We start from the raw sequence: 13411 nt of genomic DNA on the forward strand, positions 1-13411 counted from the left end.
GGATGGAGTTCCCATCTTGACTCTTCCACTTAGAATGTAGAAGCCTGTCTCTATACATCCAATTGACAGCAAGTCAAAGCTTGTCATCCACCTCTGGTGGCATCTTGGAGGAAAAGGATACCCACATACCATGTTTGAAATATCTTCTCTCCAAACCAGTTAGTGGGAGCCAGCGACACCCTCTGAGCCCTAGGGAAGACTCTGCATTGCTTGGCCTTGTACATCTGGCCATGCCCCCTTTCCTGGCCCCTCCTTGCATTGCCCATTTGGTGGTCCTTCTCCTGATGACTGTTCTGTTGAGGGCCCCATCTCAAAGCCTGCACCTTTCTCGTGGCCCTGCCCCCAGGGAAACATGTTTCTGTGTATATAGCCCACCTTGCTGGCTCTGCATCTAAAGTGCTGTGGTCTTGGTGTCTGCACAATAAACTTCATTTGCAATTTATAACATGCGGTGTGTGTTTAATGTCAAGTCTTGGCAGAAGTGGGTAGCCAGGAGCTATTACTCATTGCCTGTCTGACTTAAGATAGCAGAAAATGGAGAGATTGGGAAATGATAAAAGAGAAGCTTCCTGGAGCAGGGACATGTTGCCCTGAGACAGTGTGGCTGGCAGAAGCCAAGGATATATATATTTTTTTTTTCTGGAAGTCTTTAAGAACAGAGACAGGAGGGGCTAGCCCTGGAGTCAAGGTGTGGGCGTGATGTTTTCAGAAAGTATTTGCCAGATCTGGGGACTGTGATATCGCCAGGAAGGTGACAGCGGGATTTGTGGAAAATTCTCTTTCCCAGAAAAAGCCACTCTTAACAAGCTTTTCCCACAGCTACCCGCCCCCCCCCCCCCCCCCCCCCAACCCTCTTCTGACAAGAGCTCTGATCTGAAGTCCCTTCTCCTCAGGGCAAATCAGCTGAGCCCCTTGAGTTCCATCCAGGCTGTCTGCAGCTCTGAGCTTCCAAGGCCGAATTCCCTTAGCTCAGCCTAGGTCATGGACACTCTACATCCCCGAAGCCCGAAGTCCCCAGCAGGAGTTCTCAATGAAGGCTGAAGAAGAGATCTGGGGAAGTCTCTGGAGGACTATAAAGTGATCTCCAAAATAAACAACCACTATTTTCACAGAGCGTTTCTCCACTTCCATCAGAGAAATTCCCCAACACATTCAGCAGATACTGGGGCCCTACATCCAACAGCCCTCTGAGATGCCCTAGCCCCGGACATCCCAATCAGGGCAGCCTTCCCCTGTGGTTGGGATGATTTCAGCCTCTTCCCCACAAAGGCCTGTCACCTCATTGGAGCTTCGTGGAGCTGAGGAAGGGCTGGGCTCTTGGGGTTGGGATTAGACTGGCCAGAGTTGCCCAAATGGGAGTTGGTAGTTTTGGTTGGCTCAGGTCAAGCTATATGTATGTGGTATTCGATGCAGCAGACGTGGCTTAAGACAACTCAGAAAAAAAAATCCTGGGAGATTCTTTTCTCTTTCATTTTACTTTAGCTTCAAAGCCTTGGTGAGGCCTTAGTTGAGGCTATTGAGGTGACTTTGAGCAATGCAGGGGAGACATTAATAAGGAATAGATGGTTTCACCTGACCCCAGACCAGCTGGCCCCAGGTCTGAGGCTGTGGGAAGAGAGAGCTCTGAAGGCTGCAGGCCACAGGGTGACAGACAGTAGCTGAGGCTGACCAGTCAAGGGTGCTGTGGCCGACGCAGCCTTGGCTAGGTGGGAGAGGTCTGTGGAGGTGAGGGTACCAGCCGGGAAGGGGAAGGGCAAGGGGCTTGGCTGTTTTAGGGTGTATTTACCATGCAGGCATGAACATAGCCTTAAACAGGGCCTAGTCTCCCAGACATTTAGGGCTGGAATGGAGCCTTAACATCAGTGATTTTGAGCCCCCAATATAGGTAAGGAAACAGATAAGGTCCAGGGTGGGCATAGAAAACGGGCCTCCGCTCCCCAATTCATGTACTGTGTAAAGGCTTCAGGAATGGTGAGCTGTTCTGATAATTTTCTGAGGGGAAAGAAGGTGAGGCAGGAAAGGTGGCAGCTTTTATTCCCAACTACCTTAATTGCTGAGACTATTGGTGGTGTGAATCTCTCACCCCATCTATGGTTCACACTCCTCACTTCTACTCTATCTGGGACAAAGCCCTTCTCTTCCGATTTACTCAGACACGTGTTACTTTCATGTTGGGCTCCAATAGCAAAATAAGCCTGCTCAGTGGGACACAGGCCTGAGGCCTGAAAGAAATCTGGCTATAAGCACCTAATGGAGTGAGGGGCCAGCTTTGGGGGATGGAGTCTCCTTTCCTCCTAAGTGTCACAGGAGACTAGTCCAGAATCTGGGACAGCCCTCTCCTACCTCTGCTCGTCTTCCACCAAATCTGGTAACTGACTTGTCAGGTCTTGGGCTTCAAAAGGGAGATGGGCACAGGCAGTAGGGTTTTATGAGCTCTATTTCCATTGGGAACTGGGTTAACTATTTACATCCTGATGAGGTGGCAGAGTATTTGGGACACCCTCCCTCCGGTGGTTCCCTCCCTTTCTCTACCTGTGAGTCCTGGTCTGAATTCAAATGAGCTTCTTTCCCCCTTTTACCCCTTTACCACACTCTTCCCTCTCAACTCAAATGAGAGTCCTTGGACAGCTTACCCCCTCCAGAAAGCCTGCTTGAGTGGGACACTCAAGCTCCTCTTTGCTGTGAGGAGGGGGAGGCCTTTCACCAGGAGTTGGGAGACTTAAATGCTGACCTTCACCTTGGGGGCAATTGCTGTGCAACATCAGACTAGTCATTTCTCTTCCCAATGAGATAGTATGAGATTATCTCTACATATCTCTCCAGCTCAGGTGGAAAGAGCCCTGTCTGTGCTGTCGAGTTGGCCAGGGCTGGAGCGGGGATAGGATTTCAGTCAGGGAGGTCCAGAGGAGGGTGCCCCGAGGTGCACAGGGAGAGGCTAGAGCAGAAGAAGGTTTGGGGGACCCGCTGTGGCTGGCTCTTTCTTTGCCTATTTTGACTAGAAACTCCTCGAGGGCTGGGAGAACACTTTCTCCAGCTCATGACCTTCCACAGAGATTGGTCCAGGGTCGAATGGAGTGCCTGGGGTGTGGTACTCAAGAGAATTTTTAAGAAAATGATTTTCAAAATAGTGATGACTTTCACTAGAATACCAGCCTTACCTAAAAAGGAAGAAGACAATACAGAAAGGACTGTACAATCACATTCTGCCTCTCCTTCCACCTCAGACGCCCTCTCTCCCAGTGGGCCTAGGCTGGTCTAGTGGCCAAAGTGCACCACCTCCCAGCAGGGCTTCCAATCCATGTCACCGCAGGTTTTATGCGTTCAATATCTGATTCAATTCGACACCTACGTATTGAGTTCTGGAATCAGTCTGCCTCGGTCAAAGTCTGCCTCTCCCCCTTCACTAGTTGCAGTATTTGGCAAAGCCCTTAATCTTTTGAACCTTAGTTTCTCCTTCTAAAAACTGAAGATAATGGTGATATCTACCTCATAGTGCTGCTGTGAGGATTAAATGAGATTATCTTTGTGAAGCATGTCACACACCCTGGAACACGGTGATCAGGCAGTAAACGTTAGGGTTGTGGGTGCTATTATTGCTGCTGGAGAAAGACATGGACTTAACATTCATCTTTATAAAATGCCAAAGGTGAAAATGAGTAGTTTCTTCCATTCTTTTGAGTGGTTTATATAACACCATAGTTAAGTAGCAAGGACAGATGTCATTATCACCCCATTTGACAGGTGACAAAACAGAGGCTGAAAAGCCCACAGTCACGAAACTGGGAAGTAATGGAGCTGGAATGAAGAATGAAAGGTATACATCTTACATCCTACATCATTTCCACTATACCCCGGCTCTGTTTTCCTCCTTTGCCCGGATCGGATTAGGGGTGTTTGTACAATGGGTGGGGCCTGATACTTAAGTACAGGATTCTAGGGTGAGGGAAACATCTCAGCCTGGGTCTGGAGAAGGAGCCCAACTGGGAGAGGTCGCTGAGCCCTGCCAGTGCACGTGTGAGAGCTCAGGGGTACCAGGTGACTTCTGGCAGGCCTGCAGGGTCAGGGGGCAGAGGAGTATGAAGGGCCCGAGATGGGGCCACGGGTCAGTGTGGTAACCTGCGTTTTCCTGGCCTGGGTGATAGGTGGTGAGAGGAGCCTGAGTCTAGAATATTCCCTCGGGCAGCTGCCCTCATAATTATGGGGTGACCAAAAGAAGGGACCAGTGTCCTTGGCCTGCCTGAGCATTTTCTAAAGGAAGTGCTGTTTCATTTCCCTGCAGAGGGGTTTGCGGCATTACAGGGCTTGATTGCCTGTATTATAAAAATAACACCTGCTCATTATTTTAAGAAATAATGGAAATATAGAAAGGTAAAAAAATTTTAAATCAACCATTATATGAAATAACTATTGTTGACACTTTGATATAGATATATAATACTTTGAACATATTTTTCTAAGGTATTTAGCTTTAGTCAGTTTTAAAAAATACATAGCTACATTCAGCCTCGATCTCCAATCTTATTCTAGGCCTTCTTTTTCTGTGCCTCGGACTTCATGGTCATACGGATTATTCAGTTTTGATTTCTCCTTTTCTCAGTTAACAAGAAAACAGAAAAAAATTTTGTTTGCATACAACTTGTAACCATCATTTAAATTATCTATATAATATTCCTTTTATGGATGCAGTTTATTTAACTATTTTCTATTCTTTTTTGGACATCTGTTTTGGGAACACACACACACTCACACACCTATTTGGGGGGAGGGTGGTTAGAGAAGCAGAAGCAACTCTCATCAGCTATGGAAAGCTCCATTGAATAGGTCCCGTTGAGTCACCATTCTTTCCAGATCACTTTCTAATTCATCAGTGTCACTGTCTGAAGGCTCTAGAAGATGTACCTGGAGTTTCAATACCACTCTGATAGAAACTAATAATGTTGAAATACCAATGGTTTCAGAAAACGCCTTATCTGAGAGCTTTTGGGATATAATCGCACACACTTTGTATTGCCTAGGTCAACAGATAGTTGATAGATAAATAATAATAAGAAAACCCTGCTAAGTGATGATTATTTGACATAGTGTTCCCAAGTAGATGGTAGTGTTTTTTTCTTGTCACTTTCAGCTTCAAGAGAGCCAAACCCAAGAACTTATCCTTGGCCAGCTGCCAACTCCAGGAGATATGAGGGGATCCTTCTGCATCCCAGCAGAGGAACATTGAGACAGCCTCTTTCCACCTCTTCAGTATTACTCATGCTCCTTGAGTCACCATGAGCAGGCAGATCTATGCCTTGAGGTGTCAGAACAGGAGCTTTGGAGTGGCTTGGCCATCCTGCCGGCGGGGGGGGGGGGCGCAGAGAGGGGCAGAAAACTAACTGTTGGTCTGCAAGAGTGATGGCTGCTGCCAAGGCCACACCAGGCCAGGAGATTACAGTAGCGGGAGTCTTGTTAGTTTTGGTGGGAGCAGGAGCTTCTCCAGCAGTATAGCTATGGGTCTGGGCCAAGGCAGCAGCCTGGGAGCTATGGGGGAGGGTGTTTTGGGGTGGGCAGCCACAGTAGGGTGAGCTTTGGCCTTGGTGGTGGTCTTGGGGGGGCTGGGGTTTGTATGTCCAGCAGTGTGCCTTGGGGGCATCTAAGAAGTTGTAATGAATCAAAGCTTTCTGGAGCCACTGGATGTGAGGATCAACCCTGAGGTCCAGGAGGCGAAGCAGCTGGAGCAACAGCAGATCAAGGAACTCAATGACGATTACACTTTCTTCACTGACAAGGTGAGTCTTCTTCCAGGTCTTTCTTCCAGGATGGAAATAGGCTAGTGGTTACCATATTGGACAGGTCTAGATTATCTGAGGTCAACTAGCTCAGTCCCTGTCTTTTAAAATTGGCCCTGGTGGAAGGTACCCACTCTATTCTTCCTGTTCTCCAAGCCTCCCTAGGAGATTGGATCTGACCCTCAGCTACCTGTCACCACTGCGTCAAACTATGGCCTTATGTTCTCACCCTTAAATAAAGGCAATCTATTCTGCATGTATAGTAAATCAAAACAGGCTGACAGGTTCATTCTCAAAGAAGTCAAAATGGCCAATAGGTATCTTGTAAGTGGACACATTGACTTTGGCAAATGGTTTCTTCCCCATAAGTTGCCACGTGATTCTGGGTCTTGGAGTTTCTCTCCAGCAGCCCAGCATTTCCACTCTCAAAGCCAATGAGTGGAGACCACAAAAACCAGATGTTGTCTAGTTGATGGGCTCTGGAAAAAGGAGCATGGGGCCAATGCAAATGATTTGACCAGGTGATTTTTAAATTCTGTTGGCCAGGTTGAGAGTGGTGAACTATATTCACAGCCTGGAGGAGTCCTGACCTTCAGATCTCATCCAGTCTTAGCACCAAAAGGAGGCCAGACTTCTTATACTAGCTACACCAAACAGCAATCTTGGATTGAGGTTTACTCTGAGTAGCCCTGGGGAAGATGAGGCGTGCAGGAAGGTTGCATCTTGAGTTTGTGCCAATGGGACGCTCAGGGTTGTCTGGGAGGAATGCTGTAGTTCTGCCCAACTCCACCCTTCTCAGGGTGCTCTTTCTTAGGGAGGGGCAAATATGGGTCAGCACTATTGCATAGACCTGGAGCTGGGAAAAAAAATAAGGAGAAGCCAGTAAGAAGTAAAGTAGAATTGGTGAATGTGCCCAGAGCTCTGGATTTAGGGCCGTCTTACCACTATAGGTGGTGTACTAAGGAGCTATGTTCTTGGGGTGCCTGGGTGGCTCAGGTGTTTAGGCATCTGCCTTTGGCTCAGGTCATGATCCCCGAATCCTGGACTGAGCCCTACGTTGGGCTCCCTGCTCAGCAGGGAGCTTGCTTCTCCCTCTCCCTCTGCCCCTCCTCCCACTCGTGCTTGCTCTCTCTCTCAAATAGATAAATGAAATCTTTTAAAAAAGGAGGTATTTTCTTTCCTGATGACTGTAGTTGATAACACTGTATTGTGTAATTGAAATGTGCTAAGAGAGTAGAACTTAAGTCTCTATCTCTCTGTCTCTCTCTCACACATACACATACACACACACACACACAAAAGATAACTATGTGATGTGATGGATGCGTTCATTAACTCAACTGTGGGAGCCTTTTCACAATGTATACATAAATCAAATCATTATGTTGTACACTATCAATATATTACCATTTATTATATCTCAATTATACCTCTATAAGACTGAAAAAAATGTGGGAAATTGTATGGGGCTCCTGCTTGATTAAAGCTCCAGCTTGGGAGGGGCGGAGCAAGATGGCAGAGGAGTAGGAGACCTAAATTTCATCTGGTCTCAGGAATTCAGCTGGATAGGGATCAACCCATTCTGAACACCTACAAACTCAACAGGAGATCGAAGAAAAAAATAGCAACAGCTCTCTGAACAGAAAAGCAACCACTTTCTGGAAGGTAGGACGTGCGGAGAAGTGAATCGGAGGCGATATTTGGGAGGATAGACGGCGGGGGAGGGGGACTCCGTTGGCCGCTTCTGGCAAGTGATAGAGCAGCGGAGCACAAAATCGGAACTTTAAGAAGTCGGCTCCACTGAGGGACATCACTCCAGTTGCTAAGCGGGGGCTGGAACCCTCGCGGGACAGTGTGGTCTCAAGACCCTCGGCGTCACAGAAAGACCGGGGGTGCCTGAGTGCGGCAGAGCTCCCAGGTATCGGAGCGGGGAAGCCGGCTGCAGAGACGGAGCCGAGGCGCGGGCTCTCAGCTTGGGGTTGCCATAAACCGTGATCCGTGGCAGAGTCGGGCCACTGCTCCTCCAGCAGGGACCCAACAAGCAGCAGATGCGGGGAGACTCCCCTTCTTCTCCCGGGAGGAGAGGCGTGGGAGCGCACCGCAGGGATCTGCTGGGTTTGGAGGCTCCACACGGGGTCGGGTGCCAGAGATAGAAACGCTCGGTCACAGGCCGGGTGAGCACAGAGTGCGGCCGGAGACCGGGGAGATGGGAGTGACTGACTGCTTTTCTCTGGGGGCTCACTGAAGAGTGGGGCCCCGCGTTCTCGGCTCCTCTGGGGCTGAGATTGGGAGGCCGCCATTTTCACTCTCCTCCTCCAAAGCCGAACGGAAAGCTTGCAGGGAACAAAAGCTCCCGAGAGCAAACCCGAGCAGATTGCTTAGCCCGGACCAGGCAAGGGCGGGGCAATTCCGCCTCCCGCAAAGACATTTGGGAACCACGGCAACAGGCCCCTCCCCCAGAAGATCAGTGAGAACAGCCAGCCAAGACCAAGTTTACCGATCAATGAGAACGGCAGAACTCCAGCGCTAGGGGAATACTGCACATAGAATTCATGGCTTTTTTACCATGATTCTGTAGTCTTTCAAAGCTAATTTTTTTTAACTTTTTTTTTTGAATTTTTCTTTTTCCCTTTTTCAACCAACATCTTATCAATCCCTTTTTTAAAAAACATTTTTATTTTTCACTTTTAGAGTCATATTCTATCCCTTCATAGTAGTTACCCTTATTTTTGGCATATATATATAAGTTGTTCTCTCTTTATAATTTTGAGATAGTTTCTTCTAACAGATCAAAATATACCCTAAATCTCTAGTGTATGGTTTTGTTCTACTCTCCTGCCTGATCATATTCTCTCCCTTTTTTTCTTTTTTTTAATCCTCTTCTTTCTTTTTTCAAACAACTTCTTATCAATTCCTTTTATAAAATTTTTCATAATTTTCATCTTTACAGTCATATTCCATCCCTTCATCATATCAACCCTTATTTTTGTACATATATAAGTTTTTCTTTCTTTAAAATTTTGGGAGACACTTTCTTCTAACAGACCAAAATACACCCAAAATCTAGTGTGTGGCACTGATCTATGCACCAGCCTGATCATATTTGATCATATTCTGTTTCTTTTTTGTTTTGTTCTGTTTTTGTTTCTTTTTATCTTTATCTTTTTCTTTTTTCTTTTTTTCTTTTTTCTCTCTTTCCCTTTCTTTTCCCCCGGCTTCAGGTCTTTTCTGATTTGTTTAGAGTATATTTTCTGGGGATGTTGTTACCCTGTTAGCATTTTGTTCCCTCATTCATCTGTCCTCCTCTGGACAAAATGACAAGACAGAAAAAATCACCTCAACAAAAAGAACAAGAGGTAGTACCGACTGCCAGGGACCTACTCAATATGGACATTAGTATGATGTCAGATCTAGAGTTCAGAATCATCACTTTAAAGATACAAGCAGGGCTTGAAAAAAGCATGGAAGATATTAGAGAAACTCTTTCTGGAGAAATAAAAGAACTAAAATCTAACCAAGTCGAAATCAAAAAGGCTATTAATGAGGTGCAATCAAAAATGGGGGCGCTAACTGCTAGGATAAATTTGGCAGAAGAGAGAATCAGTGATATAGAAGACCAAATGATGGAAAATAAAGAAGCTGAGAAAAAGAGAGATAAACAACTACTGGAGTACGAGGGCAGAATTCGAGAGATAAGTGATACCATAAGGCAAAACAACATTAGAATAATTGGGATCCCAGAAGAAGAAGAAAGAGAGAGGGGGGCAGAAGGTATATTGGAGCAAATTATAGCAGAGAACTTCCTTAATTTGGGGAAGGAAACAGGCATCAAAATCCAGGAAGCACAGAGAACCCCTCTCAAAATCAATAAAAATAGGTCAACACCCCGACATCTAACAGTAAAACTTATGAGTCTCAGAGACAAAGAGAAAATCCTGAAAGCAGCTCGGGAGAAGAGATATGTAACCTACAATGGTAGAAACATTAGATTGGCAACAGACCTATCCACAGAGACCTGGCAGGCCAGAAAGGACTGGCATATATTCAGAGCACTAAATGAGAAAAATATGCAGCCAAGAATACTATATCCAGCTAGGCTGTCATTGAAAATAGAAGGAGAGATCAAAAGCTTCCAGGACAAACAAAAACTAAAGGAATTTGCAAACACAAAACCCTACAAGCCCTACAAGAAATATTGAACGGGGTCCTCTAAGCAAAGAGAGAGCTTAAGTGCAACATAGACCAGAAAGGAACACAGACAATATACAGTAACAGTCACCTTACAGGCAATACAATGGCACTAAATTCATATCTTTCAATAGTTACCCTGAATGTAAATGGGCTAAATGCCCCAATCAAAAGACACAGGCCATCAGATTGGATAAAAAAACAAGACCCATTGATATGCTGTCTGCAAGAGACTCATTTTAGACCCAAAGACACCCCCAGATTGAAAGTGAGGGGGTGGAAAACCATTTATGATGCTAATGGACACCAAAAGAAAGCTGGGGTGGCAATCCTTATATCAGACAAATTAGATTTTAAACCAGAGACTGTAATAAGAGATGAGGAAGGACACTATATCCTACTTAAAGGGTCTATCCAACAAGAAGATCTAACAATTGTAAATATCTATGCCCCTAACATGGGAGCAGCCAGTTATATAAGGCAATTAATAACAAAAGCAAAGAAACACATCGACAACAATACAATAATAGTGGGGGACTTTAACACCCCCCTCACTGAAATGGACAGATCATCTAAGCAAAAGATCAACAAGGAAATAAAGATTTTAAATGACACACTGGACCAAATGGACTTCACAGACATATTCAGAACATTCCATCCCAAAGCAAGAGAATACACATTCTTCTCTAGTGCCCATGGAACATTCTCCAGAATCGATCACATCCTAGGTCATAAATCAGGTCTCAATCGGTACCAAAAGATTGGGATCATTCCCTGCCTATTTTCAGACCACAGTGCTTTGAAACTAGAACTCAATCACAAGAGGAAAGTCAGAAAGAACTCAAATACATGGAGGCTAAAGAGCATCCTACTAAAGAGTGAATGGGTCAACCAGGAAATTAAAGAAGAATTAAAAAAATTCATGGAAACCAATGAAAATGAAAACACAACTGTTCAGAATCTTTGGGATGCAGTAAAGGCAGTCCTAAGAGGAAAGTATATAGCAATACAAGCCTTTCTCAAGAAACAAGAAAGGTCTCAAGTACACAACCTAACCCTACACCTAAAGGAGCTGGAGAAAGAACAGCAAATAAAGCCTAAACCCAGCAGAAGAAGAGAAATAATAAAGATCAGAGCAGAAATCAATGAAATAGAAACCAAAAGAACAGTAGAACAGATCAACGAACTAGGAGCTGGTTCTTCTTCTTTTTTTTTTAAGATTTTATTTATTTATTTATTTGACAGAGAGAGACACAGCGAGAGAGGGAACACAGCAGGGGGAGTGGGAGAGGGAGAAGCAGGCTTCCTGCAGAGCAGGAAGCCCGATGCGGGGCTCGATCCCAGCACCCTGGGATCCAGACCTGAGCTGAAGGCAGACGCTTAATGACTGAGCCACCCAGGTGCCCCTAGGAGCTGGTTCTTTGAAAGAATTAACAAGATTGATAAACCCCTGGCCAGACTTATCAAAAAGAAAAGAGAAATGACCCAAATCAACAAAATCATGAATGAAAGAGGAGAGATCACAACCAACACCAAAGAAATACAAACAATTATAAGAACATATTATGAGCAACACTATGCCAGCAAATAGATAACCTGGAAGAAATGGATGCATTCCTAGAGATGTATCAACTACCAAAACTGAACCAGGAACAAATAGAAAACCTGAACAGACCTATAACCACTAAGGAAATTGAAGCAGTCATCAAAAATCTCCCAAAAAACAAAAGCCCAGGGCCAGATGGCTTCCCAGGGGAATTGTACCAAACATTTAAAGAAGAATTAATACCTATTCTTCTGAAACTGTTCCAAAAAATAGAAATGGAAGGAAAACTTCCAAACTCGTTTTATGAGGCCACCATTACCTTGATCCCCAAACCAGACAAAGACCCCATCAAAAAGGAGAATTACAGACCAATATCCTTGATGAACATGGATGCAAAAATTCTCACCAAAATACTAGCCAATAAGATCCAACAGTGCATTAAAAGGATTATTCACCACGACCAAGTGGGATTTATCCCTGGGCTGCAAGTTTGGGTCAACATCCGCAAATCAATCAACATGATACAATACATTAACAAAAGAAAGAACAAGAATCATATGATCCTCTCAATAGATGCAGAAAAAGCATTTGACAAAGTACAGCATCCTTTCTTGATCAAAACTCTTCAGAGTGTAGGGATAGAGGGTACATACCTCAATATCATAAAAGCCATCTATGAAAAACCCACAGTGAATATCATTCTCAATGGGGAAAAACTGAGAGCTTTCCCCCTAAGGTCAAGAACATGGCACGGAGGTCCACTATCGCCACTGCTATTCAACATACTATTAGAAGTCCTAGCCACAGCAATCAGACAACAAAAAGAAATAAAAGGCATCCGAATCGGCAAAGAAGAAGTCAAACTCTCACTCTTTGCAGATGATATGATACTCTATGTGGAACACCCAAAAGACTCCACCCCAAAACTGCTAGAACTCATACAGGAATTCAGTCAAGTGGCAGGATATAAAATCAATGCACAGAAATCAGTGGCATTCCTATACACCAACAACAAGACAGAAGAAAGAGAAATTAAGGGGTCAATCCCATTTACAACTGCACCCAAAACCATAAGATACCTAGGAATATATCTAACCAAAGAGGCAAAGTTTCTGTACTCAGAAAACTATAAAATACTCATGAAAGAAATTGAGGAAGACACAAAGAAATGGAAAAATGTTCCATGCTCATGGATTGGAAGAACAAATATTGTGAAGATGTCAATGCTACTTAGAGCAATCTACACATTCAATGCAATCCCCATCAAAATAACATCCACTTTTTTCAAAGAAATGGAACAAATAATCCTAAAATTTGTATGGAACCAGAAAAGACCCCGAATAGCCAGAAGAATGTTGAAAAAGAAAAGCAAAGCTGGCGGCATCACAATTTCGGACTTCCAGCTCTATTACAAAGCTGTCATCATCAAGACAGTATGGTACTGGCACAAAAACAGACACATCGATCAATGGAACAGAATAGACAGCCCAGAAATGGACCCTCAACTCTATGGTCAACTCATCTTCGACAAAGCAGGAAAAATGTCCAATGGAAAAAAGACAGTCTCTTCAACAAATGGTGTTGGGAAAATTGGACAGCCACATGCAGAAGAATGAAACTGGACCATTTCCTTACACCACACAGAAAAATAGACTCAAAATGGTTGAAAGACCTAAATGTGAGACAGGAGTCCATCAACATCCTAAAGGAGAACACAGGCAGCAACCTCTTCGACCTCAGCCGCAGCAACTTCTTCCTAGAAACATCGCCAAAGGCAAGGGAAGCAAGGGCAAAAATGAACTATTGGGACTTCATCAAGATAAAAAGCTTTGGGGCGCCTGGGTGGCTCAGTCGTTAAGCGGCTGCCTTCGGCTCAGGTCATGATCCCAGGGTCCTGGGATCGAGCCCC

At 44.8% G+C, this 13411-nt stretch overlaps 1 pseudogene; it reads left to right on the plus strand.

The window, feature by feature from the left end:
• The first annotated feature begins 4090 nt into the window (after window positions 1-4090).
• LOC116642610 overlaps window positions 4091-13411 on the plus strand; it is a 13688-nt pseudogene continuing 4367 nt past the window's right edge.

The sequence above is a fragment of the Phoca vitulina genome, unplaced genomic scaffold (genome assembly GCF_004348235.1).
Source record: "Phoca vitulina isolate PV1807 unplaced genomic scaffold, GSC_HSeal_1.0 scaffold23, whole genome shotgun sequence".
Lineage (NCBI taxonomy): Eukaryota > Metazoa > Chordata > Mammalia > Carnivora > Phocidae > Phoca > Phoca vitulina.